Here is a 17854-nt window from a genome sequence, read left to right on the forward strand (position 1 = left end):
ACCCTGAGAAAAAAACACCTGTTCCTGTTTAAATAAAAAAAAAACAATCATTATTTTTTTTCACCTACAATATTAAAAGACACTGCTTTAAAAAAAAACACCTATAAGAAAACACACCTCGCCTCGCATTAGAAACTTGGCACTGATACATCACGTTTGGCACTAAAAGCACTGTTGACTCGCATTACTTGCATCAAAGGATCTTTTATATATAAACTCGGTCAAGTCTAAAAGGCATGGAGTGAGAGGAAAGTTATATGAACAAACCCTTTTAGCAATCTCCGAGTGAGGCAGTGGTTATAAGCCAAATTGCACTACTCTTGACACATAAGATAGAGCTGTATATTGCTTTGATCCCTCATGGGAACTTGATAGTCATATCGTCACCCAGGAAAGTACTGAGTAAACAGTGCTAAAGTACATCCGTCGACGGGAGAAACCAAAATGAATATCGCCACTGCTTTTTAACGAAGAGTAATATCTTAAAATGACAAATTATTGATGACTACGGGAAGGGGCCTTTATCCCAATAACAGACCGATCCATTAAGCTCCGCCAAATTGTGTATTGACCAATGGGCAACCGAAGGTCCGTCAAATTAAGTCCGACATGCGTGTGTGTATGTTTGAGGCGCGCGGCAGAGCGGACAGAGCCTAATGGATCGATCTATTTCATTTTGCGTGTTCAGAAAAGACGCAGGCCCCAGAATTGCATTGTACTACATTGCAACAGAAGAGAGTAACATGTACCGGAAGGTCAAAGCATTTTTCAGGTTTCACCTAGCGTGATTATGTGACATACGTGCCCTTTTCCGATGTAAAAACACGTTTAAGGTTTCATGAAGAGACACGTATCTTAAATTGATTAGCCAATATGTATAGGATAATGCCCGAGGTGCGCGCCATTCGTGGGTAAGAACGGCCCGAGGGCGAAGCCCGAGGGCCATTTGTACCCACGAATGGCGCGTTCACCGAGGGCATTATGCGACTTAACCCACACCTGTGACGTCATGCTATTGTTAAAATCGCTCCATTATTTCGCACGAATGGCGTGATATTGTTTAATTTTTAAGTCAATTGTATGTACTACGTAACCTTGTTCACTCCAGTGAACACCACTGGTGATATGTGAACAATGGACAAAGACCAACATTTAGGAAATATGCTAGTTTCTTCGATAGTGGCATCATAGATCGGGAGCGAAAGTGGCAGCAGATAAGATATTTTGTTTCTTGACTTTAAGTAAATTTATACAAGTTAGTGATAGAAACAGACTATCAAATGATGTTGTTGCCCGCTCGGTCTACAAAAAACCCAAAAGGTGAAGATAAAAGAAGTGACCTACCCGCGTACAAGCCTGTAGTTTCAGATTTGTTTTTAATAAACAAATTTAAGCTACCTTTATGATCAACAATTTCAGTTGAATTCCTGTTATTTTATGATGATATTGAAAAAAAGTATCTTTGCAATCTTAAATTTTAGGGACTTTACTCACTTACCATGTATGTGTATGATAAATTAAGCATTTTGAATTAATAAAAACAAAAAACAAAAATACTGGTTAAAATGAAATTGATTTATCTGACTTTAAGACCTGCTTAAATTACTGTTCTATAGTTATTTTTTAACATCTCAGCTAAATAATAATTTAATAATGTAGCTGTTCACTTGTGGAAAGTGTTAACGATCATTTTGCAATACATGTGTAGCTCTATTAACCTGTGTTAAAAACCATTAAAAACAAAATAATTTATGGTCCATGGCGTCATTGACTTCATTTACTTTATTCCCTTACTCTTTTATGCACAATGGGTGAATAGATGTACCCATCGCGCCATTCGTGCAAAATAATGGAGCGATTTAACAATAGCATGACGTCACAGGTGTGGGTTAAATTTAAAGAAACTTGACACTATTGGTAATTGTCAAATACCAGTCTTCACAGTTGGTGTGTCTCAACATATGCATAAAATAACAAACCTTTGAAACTTTGAGCTCCATTGGTAATCAAAGTTGCGAGATAATAATGAAAGTAAAAACACCCTTGTCACACCAAGTTGTGTGCATTCAGATGCTTGATTTCGAGACCTCAAAATTTAATTCTGAGGTCTCAAAATCAAATTCATGGGAAATCACTTCTTTCTCGAAAACTACGTCACTTCAGAGGGAGCCGTTCCTCATAATGTTTTATACTTTCAACATCTCTCCATTAATTGTTACCAAGTAAGGTTTACGCTAATAATTATTTTAAGTAATAACCAATAGTGTCCACCACTGCCGTTAACAAGTAAGGTTTTATGCTAATAATTATTTTGAGTAATTACCAATAGTGTCCACTGCCTTTAGAAAAGCTAACGTTAGTCAATGAAGAGGTTAAACTTATACAGATTCATATATGAGGTCTTCAAACCATGACCATGGCTTATAAGTAATGCAAATTTTGCAGTTTTAGCACAATGAAAAATGTAAATCTCAATAAAGGTTTGGTCATCAGTGGCTCTTCGTAAAAACGGTGAGAATTTATTACCCGGTAACCAATAGCAACTGTACCAGACACTAAGAAGCACTCAGAAGTCGTGTTTTGGAATACAGAGTAGACCATAAGTATTTAATCCTCAACCCATTAATACGACTGAACAGGTATATGAATTGTACTGGGGCAGCCATTAAATGATCACAGTGTGTTAAGTCAGTTAAATTAAAGGAACATTACAGAATTGGTAAGAAAAAAACTTACAAAGTCTAATGATGGTAGTAGAAAACATCCCTTGAAATTTTTCTGTCTGAAATGTCATATTTGGTGAGAAATTAATAAAACTAGCATCCCATTTGGAGTTTATTGCTCAGTGAGTGTTTTGTGAGTTTTTATTTTGAATTGATGTTTCTACAGCTTTGTCAGTTTATGTATTTGGTGGATTACTTAAAGTGCAAGCAACTGTTTTGTTTGCAAAACCCAATTCTGTAATGTTCCTTTAAAGGCAATGGAAACTATTGGTAATTACCCAAACTAATTATTAGCATAAAAACTGGCTTGGTAACAAGCAATTGGGAGACGTTTATAGTATGAAACATTGCGAGAAACGGCTCCCTCTGAAGTAACGTAGTTTTCGAGAAAGAAGTAATTTTCCATAAATTTGATTTCGAGACCTCAGGTTTAGAATTTGAGGTCTCGAAATCAAGCATCTGAAAGCACTGATTGTGTGACAAGGGTGTTTTTTTCTTTCATTATTATCTCGCACCTTTGACGACCAATTGAGCTCGAATTTTCACAGGTTTGTTATTGTATGCATGTGTTAGCATAAATCAAGTGAGAAGACTGGTCTTTGACAATTACCAATCCTGTCCAGGTTCTTTAAGTGAGATCTTAAGACTAACAAGGCTTGATTTATATGCAGCATGAGAGTACCTGCGTGCTCAGAATACAGCGGGCAAACCCATTCATATAAAAACACATGATATTGAACCTTCCTTCGGAGTCAGATACAATCTGAAGAAACTGGTGAAAAGACGCAGGGCTTTTTCAGCCTGGTAAGATTGTTTTCTACATCTACAACTATTATTGTCAATTTTTTGTTTTAATGATAGTTGTCGTAACACTGAAAGTCATCTTAGAATAGGTCTGAGTGGCAAGGAAGGTTTATCTTATTGAAAGGAGTTTTTGATGGAGCTTTTGGTTTCATATGGATGCAGAGGAATTGTACATTCTAAGATGTCTGGTTCCCATCTTAAGAAATGCTAAGTGTTTATGAATGGTAACATGATGGAAACAACTTCAATGTCACTCATGCATTGACTTTTAAAGGCAGTGGACACTATTGGTATTTACTCAAAACAATTTTTTAGCATAAAAACTTACTTGGTAATGAGCAATGGAGAGCTGTTGATAGTATAAATATTGTGAGACACGTCTCACTCTGAAGTAACAAAGTTGAAGTTTGTGAGAAATAAAGCATCAAAAATCACACAATTTCTTGTGACAACAGTGTTTTTTCTTCCTCTATTATCTCGCAACTTCAAACTTTCACAGGTTTGTTGTGTTGAGATACACCAAGTGAGAAAAATGGTCTTTGAAGAATACCAAAGGTGTCCTCAGTTTCTTTAAAGGAGATTGGAGACACAAAGTGGAGACCCAGGGTAGAGGTATATGGAAAAACTGAGAAATTCTACATCTACATGGGAAAGACGAGAAGACCTCTCCACGATCTTTACACGGCAGACAGACGCCGTTTCACACATTCAGAGCCTCGTCACTAAATATTTACCAGTCCTTAATGGAACCACAGTAAATAACTTTTGTAAATAAATCGCACTTTCCAAGTCTGAGATGATCTCAGGATATGGTTATTTGATTTCAAGTGTGACTTTCTAAATAGGATGGGCTCTGGAGTGGTGAACTCACACAGTGAAACTTCTGTGAAGTTGTCTATATTTGTAAATTGATGTGTGATTATTAAAGCCATTATATACACTTTCAGTACAGAAAAAAAGTTCACAGATTTACAAATAATTTACAGAGTTTACAGAAGGTAATGGTGAAAGACTTCTCTTGAAATATTATTCCATGAAATGCTTTACTTTTTGAGAAAACACTAAAACAATATCAATTCTTGATAGCGAGAATTACGGATTTATTTTAAACACATGTCATGACACGGCGAAACGTGCGGAAACAAGAGTGGGTTTTCCAGTTGTTTTCTCCCGACTCTGACGAGACAGGTTTGTTATTTTATATATAAGTTGTGATACAAGAGGTGTGGGACTTGGACATTACTATTTACTGATTTTTTTGCTGTACCGAAAGGGTAAACAAAACAATTCTGATACAAAGAAATAAAAGGCCTTATCTGTGATAACTGATTGTACAATCACCATTTATCAGAAATTCCGTTTACGGATAATATAAAAATAAAAAATAAAAAATCATCAATCAACAAAAAACATTTTACATATCATCTGAACTGTAACCCTTCATCTTATTTGAAGACCTGATTTCATCTATCAAGGACACGGTGTTCAGGAGAAAAGAGTTTACAGTGGGGACTAATGTGATAACAAACTGTAAGAGCGCCAGTCCAGAGAGGAAATGTTCATCCAATAAGTCTTCAAACAGAAAATGAAAAGGACTGGATTTAAATTAAGCTTAAAGGCACTGCCGTCGATTTCACACAACTCTTCCTTACTTAAGACTAATCTTAGGACTTAGGACGAGTCCAAACCCTGCACTGTAGCATGCAGACATTAAGATTAATCCTAAGTTAGAACGAGATTACTCGTCCTAACTCGTCCTAACTCGAGATAAGACTAGTCCTAACTCATTGTGAAATTGACCCCTGGACACCTTTGGTAATTTTCAAAGACCAGTACTACATATAACAAACCTGTGCAAATTTGGACTCAATTAATCATCAAAGTTGCAAGGAAATAGCTAAAGAACAAAACACCCTTGTTGCACAAATTTGCATGCCTTCAGATGGCATACTAAAAGAAAAAAGACTTCAGCTGATGTATTTGAGTGAGAAATTACCTCTGTCCCCAAAAGTGTGCTACTTCAGAGGGAGCAGTTTCTCACAATACTTTATACTATTGATTACTCGTTACCAAGAAAGTCTTTATGATAATTATTATTTTGAGTAAACACCAAGTGTTCAGTACTTTAAATGCTTGATCAGAGATAATTTGAATGAAAAACAGGGGGAAAAAATCACTATAAAAGCATGCTCACAGTGACAACAAATGAGATAGCATCAAATTGACTGATCTGCCGTGTATATCCCTAGGGCAACTTCGCTTGCTGAAAAGTCAAAGTATTACCGCACCTTTATAAACTAGGTTGTGTAAAGCATAAAGGAATCTGCACTGAATGTCAAGAGAATTAGAGAAAATTTACTAACAAGATGACCTATTTTTCTTCTACATTGACAGGGTGGAATTAAGTGACTCTGCACGCCACATCTAGATCACTCCACATGGCACTAACGTGAGGTCTCTATTTAAGGCACATCTTCAACCCGCCCCTTTCAATCAAAGCTACTACACAAGATCAATGAATGACGTCAGGTTTTTTCTTTTCGACGAAGTGTCACTGCTTCATTTCAACGAACGCAAATTGGAAATTTAGTTTGCTCTGGTGACTATGACAACCTTGGTTCATCAAGTACAGTCTATTGGTCTATAGCACGATGGAAAGCATATGTTACGTTATATGCCAAGCTATATACATGGCCATCATTAAACCACCTATGCTTCAAGCACCAATGTCTTAGTAGTTAGTAGAAAGTTTTGCAGAAATAAAATCAATGATTTTTTCCCTTTATTTTCTTGATCAGCCAAGGGTGTTCGAAACGACACTTCACTTTGAAGCTGGACAGACAAGTGAAAACATTCCCCATCTTGCAACATCAGGGACATTTAGAAAGAAAACTTGCGGTCGGTCGATAAAATCAGGAAATCTTTAGACTATCCTCCTTAGAGGACTACTGTTAAGAATAAACATCTGTACACTTCAATTTGGAGCTGGAAATACAAGTGAAAACATTCCCCATCTTGCGACATCAGGGAAGTTTGAGGAAAATTTGCAGTCGATAAAATCAAGACTTTTTTCAGACTATGCATCTTAAAGGACTACTTTCAAGAATAAACATCTGTACACTTCACTTCGGAGCTGGAAATACAAGTGAAAACATTCCCCATCTTGCGACATCAGGGAAGTTTGAGGAAAATTTTCAGTCGATAAAATCAAGACATTTTTCATACTACGCATCTTAAAGGACTACTTTCAAGAATAAACATCTGTACGCTTCACTTCGGAGCTGGAAATACAAGTGAAAACATTTTTCCCCATCTTGCGACATCAGGGAAGTTTGAGGAAAATTTGCAGTTGATAAAATCAAGACATTTTTCAGACTACGCATCTTAAAGGACTACTTTCAAGAATAAACATCTGTACGCTTCACTTCGGAGCTGGAAATACAAGTGAAATTACTCTCATCTTCGGACATCAGGGACAGTATTGAGGAAATTTGCAGACAATAAAATCAGGACGTTTGTCAAGAGTTAGTCTGTCCTGCTTAAAACTATTTTTTTATGAATAAATAAATTATTGTCGGATGGATGTAAGAGTGATGAAAGACTGCTTTCAAGATAAAATAACTGTTTCTCAGGCCATTTCATTTACAGACTTCAACATTTTTGCAGTTGTATGCTGCATTTTAACGCCTTGTTGGTATCAATAATTTTAACTCACTATGCTTAAAGAAGTCTGATACCAATTCCACTCACAAAAAAAACAAAAAAACCCAATGGAGTCTACAAATTTGAGCATATCTTCAGGAGGAAATGAGGTGGAGAAGTCAGTCGCATTCAGGGTAATACTGACAACTTTGTTCGCAATGATCACAACTATTGCAATTCTTGGAAATGCGATGACAATCGCTGCATTTATTCTGGAGCGTAGTCTCCGCAGAAAAGCAAGGATGCTCTGGATTATTAGTTTATCCTGTGCAGATCTGATGATCGGTTCAATTGTCTGGCCACTACTGACAATTAATGCTGGTTACGGGCACTGGCCACTCGGGGAGGCTGGTTGCAAACTTCGAGTTCTGTTCTCTAATATTGGAATCACTACAGGGATAGCCAGCATCACGGCCATCAGCATCGACAATTACCTCCTGATGTCGCGTGAGTATGCCAATTATCTTTCCATCCAGGCTCACAACAAGATTGCAAGAATGATTGTGATCACCTGGTTAAGTTTGATTGCGTATAGCATCGCTGAACTTGTACTCTGGGACATTCGACCGTATGCAATGCATGAGGGCCTAAACTTTGATCACGAATGCGTTTCTCCTGTCAAGAAAAATCCTGTCACATCAGTGGTAACCACGACATTGTTCTTTCTCATCCCACTGATCATAATGACAGTCTGCACCGTTCGATTTCTGAGTCTTCTGAGAAAACGTCTTGAGAAAGTTCAGAGAACACCAACTCATGGTTACAGAGCTCAACTATGCAGTGAGTCCGAAGAACCTTCCCTACACCAAAGTAGCCCCAAACCAAAAATGAAATCAGCAAATGCGGGAATTCCAGTGCATGCCTCAAAATTACAAAATGTTGAGGAAATGTCTAAACCACTGAGCCAATCAACAAACCATCTCCTTGTACCGCACACCAATTTCAAAGTTGATAGAACTGGTGGCAAAGAGGAAATTCAGCCATCGCAAGGGATTCCTAAACGTAGACACCAAAAAGAAACAAATTTGGATCTAGAACAACGAGCGCCTTCTTTAGACAGTTCGACTAACGTCACCAAGAAGCAATCACGCAGTCAGAAGGATTTATTTAGAGGCAAAATTATTGGGAATGATCGACGATTTCATCATCGTTACATCCGCCCGACAATAACCCTAGTTGTACTTCTCAGTGTATTTGCTCTTTGCAATCTCCCATACTTCTTCTTCACTACTGCGGTCAGCTTCTATGGATGCGTCTGCGAGGACTCAATGCGGGTCATGCTCTCGCAGCTCATCTTTGTTAACTCCTTCCTCAACCCCTTCCTCTATGTGGCCACGAACAGAAAGTTGAGGAGTTTTTTCATGACAAGGCTTCTAAGAAGCTGCAGGAAAAAACACTCTCTTTGTTTCAGAACATGAGTGTTATGTTTGAAAAAAAGAAAGAGAAGAGAGATCATGCTCATTCTGAATGAAGAAGGACCTACACTGTCGGATGGACTGCGTACCAACGGCAACATTGGTCTGTTGTACTGACGTCTCTTAGAATTTTCCAAAGGTTTAGCGGGTTTTGTTTAGCATCTTTCATTTTTAAAACAATTTTTGTCTTTCAAGTGTTTTGTTAAAATGTCAAAACCAGGTATTGCCTAGGTAATTTTAGCTAATTTCTTTGATATATGATAATAGAAAGCTTACCTTAAAGACAGTCGACACTATAGGTAATTACTCAAAACAATTATTAGCATAAAAACCATACTTGGTAACGTTACAAGTACCAAAGAGGTGAGAAACGGCTCCCTCTGAAGTGACGTAGTTTTCAAGAAAGAAGTAATTTTCCACAAATTTGATTTTGAGACCTCAGAATTTCTTTGCTTACATGTAACTAATATATTAAATAGTTATAATAATATTGACTGTTAAATAGTGCAATTCCAAAGACTGATCATTGCACTACAAACATTATTACCGCTATACACTGGGCCATATATCTCATTCCTTAAACCATCTCAGCTCCCTGTTGAGGTGAAACAACAGCCTGTGATGCAGAGTTAGTAGCGTACTATGATAAATCAACCACAAGAACCATCTCTGCCCTTACCGGTACAATTCAATTTACCCATGGGTGAAGATAATCAAATTGTTTGACCACGACACATCACTAATTAAGTTTGGGTTTTTTATTGATTAAATTTGGTTTCATCCACCATTGACAATTGACATACTTAATATTTTGTACATAAAGCCCTCTTCCAACCAAATCACTCCCTCTACAGTGATGTGATAGGCTGCTGAGAAAGAATTTTTTTTTAACTCTAAGCACAAAGTGCAAAAGCATGTGAGCATAAAAACTTGCCAGCATGAAGCCAAATTATTAACATTTATCTTTGGTTTTAAAGACCCTACTCTGCATCATGGGGTGTAATTCTGTAGTTATATATCCATATTTAAAAGAAATTATTTTCAACCTAACATTTTATGCTCTTCTGTTGCAATGTATTACAGTGCATATTTGGGCGCTGTGGCTCATTGTGACAACGCAAAATGCCATTACATGACATTTGGAAATTTTACACTCAAATTGCAGTATTAGGTCACATTGAGTAATATTTAAAGGTAAAACATACCTTAGGCCTTTGGCACATTTTGGTTGTTTTAACCAGATACACACAATAAATCTAACATACAATTTTTTGAAAAGCTTGTCGTTTTTTAATTATTTTTATATGCCTTAAAATCCAGAGCGAATATGTCCTTGCAGAAAGCATTCCTTTATAGGAGTTTATACACAATCTAAGAAACGTTACACAGCTCAAATTCATGTTTTGTAACTAGAAATTGAAATCTTTTAACATATTAAACCATACTATATTGAAGTGAATTGTCTCTAAAAATGCTTTATAATATCAAAAGCTGCGGTGGGCTTCTAAAACATAATTGCCCGCCTTTAAAAGTGATTACCAAACATGTACATTCCCTTTAAAGGCAGTGGACACTAATGGTAATTACTCAAAATAATTATTGGCATAAAACCTTTCTTTGTGACGAAAGGGGAGCGGTTGATGGTAAAAAACTTTGTGAGAAACGGCTCCCTCTGAAGTGCTATAGTTTTCGAGAAAGAAGTAATTTTCCACGAATTTGATTTCGAGACCTCAGGCTTAGAACTTGAGGTCTCGAAATCAATCATCTAAATGCACACAACTTCGTGTGACAAGGGTTATTTTTTTTTCTTCATTATTATCTTGCAACTTCGATGACCGATTGAGCTCAAATTTTTACAGGTTTGTTATTTTCTGCATATGCTGAGATACACCAACTATGAAGGCTTATTCTTTGACAATTACCAATAGTGTCCACTGCCTTTAAACACCTCCTGCATTATTCTAAGACTTTATGCAATTCAAGGCCACATCTGTAGAGTGGTTTTGACATCAGATATAACTTAATCCCACGAAAGGTATCTGGACATGCTTCTTTGAAAGTGAAAAGGTCTCTCACAATGCTTTAAACTATCAAAAGCTGCAGTGGGCTATCAAAACCAAATTGCCTTTACTTTTAAGAGTGATTACAAAATGTATACCTTCCCTTTAATTCTAAGACTTGAACACAGTTCAAGGCCACCTTTGAAAAGTGTTTTTTGACATCAGATACAACTTAATCCCCTGAAAAGATATGTGGACGTGCTACTTTGAAGTGAAATGTTTCTCAAAATGCTTTGTAATATCAAAAGCTGAACAAAAAGTTGTTAAATTGCCTTTACTTTTAAGAGTGATTATCAAACATATACCTTCCCTTTAAACAGTTCCTGCATTATTCTAAGACTTTAATACAATTCAAGGGTACATCTGAAAAGTGGTTCTTGACATCAGATATAACTTAATCCCCACAAAGGGTATGTAGACGTGCTTCTACAAAGAGAATTGTTTCTCAAAATGATTTATACTATCAAAAGCTACAGTGGGCTATGAAAACCAAATTGCCTTTTACTTTTAAGAGTGATTATCAAACATATACCTTCCCTTTAAACAGTACCTGCATCACTCTAAGACTTTAATTCAATTCAAGGCCACATCTGAAGAGTGGTTTTTGACATCAGATTTAACTTAATCCCCCAAAGGGTATGTAGATGTGCACAATTACATAAAAGCATCAATCAGAAAAGCACTATATAGTCATATAAGCCTAAGGCTCAATTTCAGAACCCCCCCCCCCCGATTTGTTTGATATTAAGTGGGTTGTCAGTTTTGTCATAGCAATTAAGATTGATTGGTTTCAATATGAAGATTAATCATAGCTCATAAAATCCAGGGCTCCTCAAAACGTTCAAATGCGCACGAGAGGAGCGCGCACAATTCTTCAACAGTGCATTTTGATGTTGTCTTTTATTTGTTTATAGTGATTGTGACAACAAAGCAAATTAATCTGAAAAATCAAAAAAATTAATTTGGTGCAGAGGCGCTAAATTTGTCTTACACAATGGTGTGACTTGGTTTACTCTCTAGAGAACATTCAACGTCCAGACATGGCTTATACTGTTCAAATTATATCAGTAAAAATGTCAAAGATATTCCCAAAAAAGAAAAAGAAAAAAAAGAACAAAAACAATAAACAAACAAACAAACAAACAAACAAACTAGAAAATAAATGTAAATGGAAAGTCAATACTTTTTAGATAAGAAACAATACTTCATTATGATAATTTTATGCAGCGACTACTGCCCTTGTCAAAATACATCAAGATTGAAGCAAAAAACCTCATCTGAAATTTCTGAATGCATGGCAGCAGCAGGACAAGTTTAGCAAACAACAGAGATAGTTGGAAAGCCATCTCCAGGACCTGGGACCTGCCTCGGGAGGACGACTGTAATTAATTATTTAATTTATCGAAGCAAATTGACACAGCTGACCTTCAAAGTATGCATTGATGAGAAAAAAAAGATTGCCAACAAGTCTGAAGATGTAACCCTTGACTATTATGACAAGTCTTTCATTAACATCAAAATGAAATTTTCAATTTGTCCAGCTATGGTTGATTTGCTACACACGTGCTGGCATCATGCATGTATGCATGAGAGATTATATTTCCAAGAAAAGGCCTTTTGAATTCCTTTGGATTGCTCTGTGTAATCGAATGCAGCAGGGACAAAAACATTTGTAAATAATTAGTGTTAAGTACAGGGTTACAAGTTTTAACACGCCCGGGACCTGACATCAAGCACATCACATCAAGCTTTTTCCTGTGGGTTAAGAATTGTTTTAATCTATAACTATCTTGCCTTGGTTAACTTAATCTTACTTGTTTGCTGAATTAAGTGTTTGGTTTCATTAAGGTTTTGATTTACATTTTTACATTTGCTAGTTGCTCCTGGTTCAATGTATATTGATGGACTAATTTCTTGTATTTTTAACATTTCCATTTGTATGGGTTTAGGCCCTATATACATATCTAGGTCTGTTGTTTCTAATGTTTAACTTTGTACCTACTTTTGTTTGCATTGTTGAATCTTTTTTATGTCGGTTATTTTCCGGTTTATTAGTTTTTAGCCAATATTTTAATTGGTCTTGTTTTTTGCCTTTTAGTTTTTATTGTTAGGCGCATTGAGGAATCTTTGATCATAATGCACCTTATAAATGCTGTTTATTATTGTTATTATTGACAATTGACAAACCGATGAACACGAAGGAGGTATATGGATTTATAACACACCTCTTGCTTGTACTGTATTCTGGTTGGCTGAAACACGGTCACATGGGATGAACTAATATAGTCTAGTGCTCGTGCACGCATGTTAGTTCCCGAGCGGGCACTAGTCTTTGAAAAAAGTGCTCGGTTACAGCGCCCTCTCTTGACTTGAACCGTGAACAGCAACTACAAAACTTCCTTTCTTTTCCAGATTTCTGTTCTTATTTCACATTAAGATCGAGCTGTGTTACAAAACACATATTGACTGGCATAATTCGGTAACTAGTGTACGTCTACTGTGAGTGACCAGAAGAGGGGCCTATAAATAGGTCGCTCTTCTGGTCACTCAAAGTCTCTCTGGAGTCTAGACAAACACTAGTTACCTCATTTCCAGTCAATATGTGTATAATAGTTATTTCCTTCCCCCTCCTGACCAAATCACTAACCCATATTTATTGAACTGGCAATATATTGTGTTGGTAATTTGTAATTTTGTCTTTTATATCTGTATTGAAAAGAAAAAAATGTTTTTAGTGCACACCTGGAGTGTTATTTTTCACTCTTTACTTGTAAACTGTGATGAAACAATTTAATTTAATTTAATTGATCATGACAATTGAGCTGACCAGTGTGTGCGATGTGGTTCAAGACACTGGACACTATTGGTAATTGTCACAGACCAGTCTTCTCACTTGGTCAGCGAAGTTGCGAGATAGTTATGTGAAAAAAATACACTTATCACACAAAGTTGTGTGCTTTCAGATGTTTGAGTTCGGGACCTCAAATTCTAATTCTGAGGTCTCGAAATCAAATTCGTCAAAAATTACTTTTTTCTCCGAAAAAATAAGTTACTACAGAGGGAGCCCTTTCTCACACTGTTTATACTATCAAGAGCTCTCCATTACTAGTCACCAAGTAAGTTTTTAAGCTATCAATTATTTTGAGTAACTACCAATATTGTCCAGTGCCTTTAAGACAATGGTAAACTAAATTATGCAGAGCAGCCCACGTATTGCAACTTATCATCAGGGAAATTTTGTACAACAATCAGGGAGATATTTAGAATTACAACAATGTAATAGGAACACAATTTTAATAGTCAGGGAGATTTTCAAAATTTGTTTGTTTATCAGAACATGGAATGAGGGACTCAGGGCTAGTTGGCAGTTCTGAGATTGAGCTTAAACTAGAAGTTTTTAAAAATATGAAAGATTATTTCATGTGAGATTTTATTTTAAAGACAATTTTGAATGTCAATGGATTACTTTGTGTCATTGTATGCTGCAGAGACAGACACATTTGTAATTAAAAAGAATGAAGTAAAGGGTTGAGGATTGGTTTTTAAATCTGAAAGTTATCGAAATAAAAGTAGAATGTATATTTGTGCAGAACTTCCATGGAATAAAGATGCTCATAGTGGAAAACAACCCTTGAAATAGTTTTGCCTGAAATGCTTAGTTCTAGAGACATAAGTCAAACAGCCATTTTTTAGTTAAAAACCTGGAGCGGATTGCAATAAAACGGTCTTAGTCAGGCGTCTAAGACCAGTCAGTTATAGCAGGCTATCTGCCTTAGACAGTCTTAGCTTAGTCAGTCATTAAGCCTGTTGCAATAAGCCGGTCTTAGATAAGTCCGCGAAAAGTAATGCAATACGAACAAATGTCCCATTATACTTAGCACTTCTGCAGTCACTGGCGGTACGGCATTCTTCTTATTGCTTTGGTTTAAATCATTGGATATCAAATCTGTGAGTTGTATCATATTTTACTCTTGGGAACAAATATTTACGATACACTGTATCATCATCATAATGCCTCTCATGTGTGTAATCTATTTCTAAAATACAATCTCGTCGTAGAGCTCTTTGCATAAAATCATCAACAACTAACAAATGCAGCGCCATCTTAAAAAACCAAAACAAAGACCGATTATAGCCAGCTCAGAGCAGGCTTAAGATTTAAGAATGTCTATAACTAAAGACCGCGCTATTGCAATCTGTTTATAATTAAAGACTGTCTAAGTTTCAAGTTAGCCAGCTATAGCGCATAGACTGGTTTAAGACTGCTTGGTGCAATCCGCCCCTGATATTTGAAAACAGTGCTATTATTTCATTACTTTCTCATGACTCTGGTGACTGAGTGAGCTCAAACTTTCACAGGTTGGTATTTCATGATGCTGGACCACATAAAGAGCAGAAACTGGGCCCAATTTGATGGCGCTGCTTACCGCCGAATTCGGCACTTAGGATCACGATTCCCCCTTAACCGAATTTCTGCGCTAGCCTTGTAAGGGTAATATCCCTAGTAACGTGGAGTACGCACGCTGCCGAAGCCCAAATTCGCCGCTAACCCGCGAAATATGCTTGCCGTTAGCACAAAATTCCCTGCTTCCGTATGCGCCGATTCTGTGCTTACAGTAAGCAGAGCCATGAACCTGGACCCTGGGCCCAATTTCATAGAGCTGCTTAAGCACAAAATTTTGCTTAAGCAAAAAATTCATTGCTTAGTAAAATCAGATTACCGGCCAAGACTCCACTCAATTGTTATGCTAAGTAAACAACAGCTAAATACTAGTCATAAGCAATGTATATGGCATGAAATTTTGGCCAGTAACATATGAAAAATAAGCGAGCTATTTTCGTGCTTAAGCAGATTTATTGCTTAAGCAGCTCTATGAAATTGGCCCCTGGTCTTTGACAATTACCAGTGCTGTTCTAATCTACACTATACACACATTTCTAAACAAAATTTAACATGTGAAACTCCTAAATTAATTCAAAAGTCCAGCCGTTCAAAATGATTCAGTACAACATGCGATAGGATGGAATGCTAACCAGCTGGTTTTTCAAAATAAAACTATTTTGTCATTGGTATGCCTTGATCAAAGCAATGTTCTCCAGAAGGCGATCAGAGCATACTGATCAAAATGTTGAGTTGAAACCAATGGTTCTTTTCAGAACCACCCCTACTCATTTAGAGATTATCATGACATGGTGTTACCGCAAACCTTACTATATCAAGTCAATGGCAATCATATATGGATTATTTTTTATATCCTCCTTTGCAGTTGACTCGCAAAAATTTAACGCTAATGATCAAGAAACTATGAAGCTCTTTTAATAGCACTACCCTCACTTGTAACAAAAAAAATTAATTTTCTTTCATCAGGCTGATGTTGTTAAAAACTAATGCCTCTCAGCAATTAATCAAAATGGAGCTTTGATGCCGGGTAAAAGACTTCAAAATGGGTATTTGATGCCAGCGAAAAGACTTTCAAAATGAGCACTTGATGCCAAGTAAAAACCTTTAAAATGAGCACTTGATGACAGATAAAAGACTTCAAAAACGATTGTATTTTAATCTTCTAAAAAACAATCACCATAAAAAGTTACTGGTAGCCTTTAATGAGGTGCACGTATTGTTCTCATCAAGGGACTTCCGATGAGATCATTTGTTATTCAATGACAATTTTAACAAAAAAGAAGAAGTCCTGTTTGATTGCCGTTCCGGTTGATCTTTTCTTTGTCCTTTCCAAAAATTGTATCAAAATAACAGCAATATTATTATTCATGGTTTTATTAAAACACTGCAATACAGCGGCTAAAAAAGCGGAAATGTACAGTTTACAAAAAACAGTCAGTAAAAATACATTAATGAATGGATTTTTATCATGCAAAATTACCGCCAAGGCACTTCAACAAAAAGTAATCTACAGTTGAAAAAGGAATTTTGTTGACTACAGCGTGGTTTGAGCCTGCAACCTCCCAGATTAACTAACCATAAATTTTGTAAATGTCATAGCCAGGAATTGAACCCAAAATCGATACAACCTGCAGTCGAAGAATGATCACCCTAAGGGGATGCGCCACCACCAAGATATGAAGGAAGCACATGCTAAGGTGGTTTGCAAAGGTGAAGAGAAAAGAGGATGCCAACTGGGTTAAGAGTGTACAAGATATTGTGGGTGGGCTCACAACCGTTGGCTGACCGTGCAAGACGTAGCAGAGCTCCGTGTCAAATGACATGGAACGGCATGGAGTCAATGCAAGGGACACGACGGACAGAGCCAAGGGAAGGAGAGCCATAGGAGAAAGTAGGCCCAACCAAGAACAGACTGGACAACGACCTTTAAACGTACATGATGATGATGATGATATCCAATATTAAATAAAAAAACACAAGAGAAACTTTAAAAAAAAACTTGAATTTAACAAATAGTGAAACTTGGGCCTTTGGCCACACAGTTTAACGTGCCGGCACTCTACCAACTGAGCTATTTAGCCCTAATGTTTATTAATTTTGGTTTTTACCCATACACCGATGTGTGTTAGCACTGTATAATCAGTACTTTCACCGAGTCCTGTGAAAAATATCACAGGCATGTTACTCGGGTGGGATTTGAACCCCTGACCCTTGCAATTGTAGAGCAGTGTCATACCAACTAGACCACTGAGATTGCCCAGTAGCTAAAGGCAGATGGAATCCTATTTTTTTTGGCAGCGGGTACTGCAACGATATATAATAGATATTAAATTTGCATGCTGTGTGCGGGATGGTTCTTTTTACTGATCATCGTTTTGTCAAAACATACTTTTTCCCTAAAACAATGTTTGGTAAAAGGTTAAAAAAAAATGCAAATATTTTCTCAAGGAAAGTGGAATGTGATACCATCATCAAAAACATTAACAAAACTCTTAGTTATAAATTTCTAGGAAACAAAAATGAACAAAAATAAGGAAATCAATGTGTGGTGAAGTGGTTTTCAACTATTGATAATCCTGGTTCTTGATAATTTTACCGAGACGTATGATTTTACCCATTCATAAATACCTTTTCGGTCAAACAACATCAACACTTGAGTTCAAATAGTAAAATAAATGAAAAAATTGTAATTTTTCAATGATTTCTTTCAACACAAACCCCTCCAGCTATGAAATGGTAAGGCCAGGT

The 17854-nt window shown here is 36.6% G+C and overlaps 1 protein-coding gene across 1 annotated transcript in view; it reads right to left on the reverse strand.

Moving 5' to 3' along the window:
- LOC139954415 (prestin-like) overlaps positions 1-17854 on the reverse strand; it is a 57168-nt gene that overhangs the window by 17067 nt on the left and 22247 nt on the right. The window lies entirely within an intron of this gene.

This window comes from Asterias amurensis, chromosome 2 (genome assembly GCF_032118995.1).
Source record: "Asterias amurensis chromosome 2, ASM3211899v1".
NCBI lineage: Eukaryota > Metazoa > Echinodermata > Asteroidea > Forcipulatida > Asteriidae > Asterias > Asterias amurensis.